The 3,224-nt window shown below is 37.0% G+C and overlaps 1 long non-coding RNA gene across 1 annotated transcript in view; it reads right to left on the bottom strand.

The window, feature by feature from the left end:
- Nucleotides 1–2,469: 2,469 nt before the first annotated feature.
- LOC128250426 (uncharacterized) overlaps nucleotides 2,470–3,224 on the bottom strand; it is a 37,637-nt gene continuing 36,882 nt past the window's right edge. The window contains exons 2-3 of the long non-coding RNA XR_008266442.1: nucleotides 2,786–3,024; nucleotides 2,470–2,554 (exon numbers count right to left, since the gene is read on the bottom strand). This is a non-coding gene — a long non-coding RNA (uncharacterized LOC128250426). The remainder of the gene's footprint in view (nucleotides 2,555–2,785; nucleotides 3,025–3,224) is intronic.

Raw genomic sequence — 3,224 nt, 5'->3', positions numbered from 1 at the left:
TGTCATATACCCTACATCAGGAATTCCCCGAGCCCTGGGGGGCCAAGGACCAGTACCGAGCCGCGAATTTTTTTTTCCACGAGAGTTCCGGACCCCAGTTATGAACTCCTTTGCATACAGCCATTCAAACTAATTTATGAGCGCATAACAAGTGATGGGCGATAAGATAAGGTCACTTGGGTAAGGAATGACCACGCTTCTTTTCTCTTTTAAGAATGCTTGTTGTTCTTGTTCTTGTTTCAAACATGGCTGCCTCTGCGTAGTTATTCGGGTCGTTGTTTACTTTCTAAAACAGTAAGGGGAGAGGGTTGCTAGCACATCACCCTCCACCCACATTTTTCCCATCTACAGCTTTACCATATGGGGCCCTAACAAAATTCGATAATAGGTATAGATGCAAATCTATCTAATTACTTGTCTCCTAAAATCAGGCATAACTTGGCGATCGGTCGACTTACAACACCGTTCTTCGTCTTGAGTTTACTTGGCAGAGTGTGTTTATTAACTTGATGACTTCATTACTGAGGTCCGGAACTCTCGTGGGGAAAAAAAATTTGCTACCGGGTCGCATAGAAAGAAGAGATTTAAAAATCTTATTTCCATTTCATTGTCTATCGCAGTCTGTAGGATGTTTTTGCATTATGCTTTTTTTAAAATTTATTAGTTACATTCACTAGATATGCCGACATAGAAAATAATAATAATAATAATAATTCTTTCTCCTGGAGGCATAAGGCTTCAAATTTGGTGAGATGGGGACTAATCGATTACAACGAATCCCCAGTGTTTCACTGGTACTTAATTTATCAATCCCGAAAGGATGAAAAGCTATGTCGACTTCGCCGAAATTTGAACTTTGAACGTAGTGACGGGCGAAATACCGCTAAGCCTTTCGTCCAGCAATAATAATAATAATAATAATATCAATAATAATAATAATAATAACAATACTAATAATTATAATACTAATAATTATAATAATAATAATAATAATAATAATAATATTGATAGTCAGAGAGTGATAATGCTCAATCAGAGGGTGTTATAATTTATTCAGGAAATAAGGAAACAATCCCCTTTAGTTGCTTCCTGTAAGGATTCTTGCATTAATGAATATTTTCCTGTAATCCTTTCATTGCCATTCTTCACAACGAATCTTGTTTTTTTTTGGAATTTCAGTTCTTTTAGCAGAGAAAAAAAAAACAAAACAAAACAAGAAACAAACAAAAAAAAAACAGCTGAATATTTAAATTGAATTCTGGTGCCATCATCTGATAGTCTTTGATGATTCTGTAAAATGGTTTAAAGTCTTCTTCGCATCATTTTGAAGAATTCTGAAATGGTTTAATCCATATTCAGGTATTGAGTTTATTCTATTTATTTTTTGTTCTGTTTTTGCTAATATTTGTTGTTTTTTTTCTCTTGAGGGGCATGCTGTATTGGTGCTACATGTGAAGGTGTGTGGCCCAGTGGTTAGAGTATTTGGCTCACGGTTGTAAGGTCGGGAGTTCGATTCCTGGCGACATGTCGTGTTCTTGAGCAAGACATTTTATTTCACGTTGTTCCAGTTCATTCAGCTGGCAAAAAAATGAGTAGCAGAACCTGTAATTTAAAAGGGTCAGCCTTGTCACACTCTGTGTCACGCTGAATCTCCCCGAGAACTACGTTAAGGGTACACGTGTCTGTGGAGTGCTCAGCCACTTGCACGTTAATTTCACGAGTTGATTTGATCAACTGGAAGCCTCGTCGTCGTAACCGACGGAGCGCCAGTAACATGTGCTACAGAATGACAGGCTAATCATTGAAAACAGTGTTGATGACGATGCAGTTTCAATTCCTACTTGAGCTATTCCGCTGAAATCATTTCCTCGTACGCTTCTCTATTGTTGTACTCAGTCTTCGTCAATACCATGTTATGTTTGTATAAACGTCATGATGCTGAATTCTGTGACCCTTTTGGGTTTAGGGATCAGATCTAACTTGAATATGACAGGTAAAAGTCCAGCTCAGATCAGAAAACTTTCCGAGGTCTGAATGACAATTGGGGGAGATTTGAAACCAACACTGGTCTCAAATTTTGGCACACAACCAGCAATGCTTGGGAAATGAGCTAGTCAATTACATCGACCCAAGTGTTTAACTGGTACTTGTTTTAATGACCCAGAAAGGATGAAATACAAAGTCAACTTCAGCAGTATTTCAGCTCAGAATTTAAAAAAATCGGAAGAAATACCACTAAGCGTTTTTGCCCAACGTGTTAACGGTTCTGTCAGTTCACTGCGCTATGCTTTAAACCAGTAATGCAACCAAATGAAGAATCAATTGTCAATGCTTGTGTGATACCTTTTTACGACTGGCTGGACTGAGCTATTTGGGCCTAGCAAATCGAACGTCACAGCACAAGAACTATTTAAACATTGGCTGGCAGGAAGACATCATATAAACTCTTACAGCAATATCTTACCTTATATCAGTTTTCAATAGCTTTTGTTGCTAATATCAAAATAGAACCGGTCAAACTTGTACCAACAAACGCCAACATTCAACAATGTACCTGCAATACAAAATCGATTCTATGAAAATAATCAAGAAAGAGAAATATAATGAAAATTTGATTAGAAATATTTTTATAATGGAAACACATTTGAGACAATTGGATTTCTTAGCTTTTACCAATCAAATATCGATACAAAAGCAACAGAAGTTCTAATATTTTGGCCCAAATCGATTGCAATTTAATTAAATGACTTAAAGCAGAAGCAAGGTTAAACTTCTACATATTTACCACAAAGACTAACTTCGACTATTTCCGTCAAATTCCGTCTATTATCTTCTGTTGCAAAGACTTTAACCCAATAGCAGGTGTGGCTGTGTGATAAGAAACTTGCTTCTCAACCACATGGTTCCGGGTTCAGTCCTACTGCGTGGATTTGGTAGACGGAAACTGAAAGAAGCCCATTGTATATATATTTCTTAGACTAAAAGCGTTTAAGGCGGTGCTCCAGCATGGCTGCAGTTAAATGACTGAAACGAGTAAAAGAATGGAAGAATATATTACATTTGAGAGTCACATATATGTCAGATCGGTTTAACTTAAAAGTCTAAGGAAACTTATCAGGTTTAATTAATTCATTTTGACTCTAATTAGTCGAATCATTCTAAGGCTTAGAAAAAGAAGGGTTTGATCCCAGACTTGTTTTTGAGGACCCAAATTCTGCTTAGTG

This window comes from Octopus bimaculoides, chromosome 21, assembly GCF_001194135.2.
Source record: "Octopus bimaculoides isolate UCB-OBI-ISO-001 chromosome 21, ASM119413v2, whole genome shotgun sequence".
NCBI lineage: Eukaryota > Metazoa > Mollusca > Cephalopoda > Octopoda > Octopodidae > Octopus > Octopus bimaculoides.
Note: the sequence above shows the minus strand (reverse complement) of the source record. Positions and strands in the feature narration are given on the sequence as shown.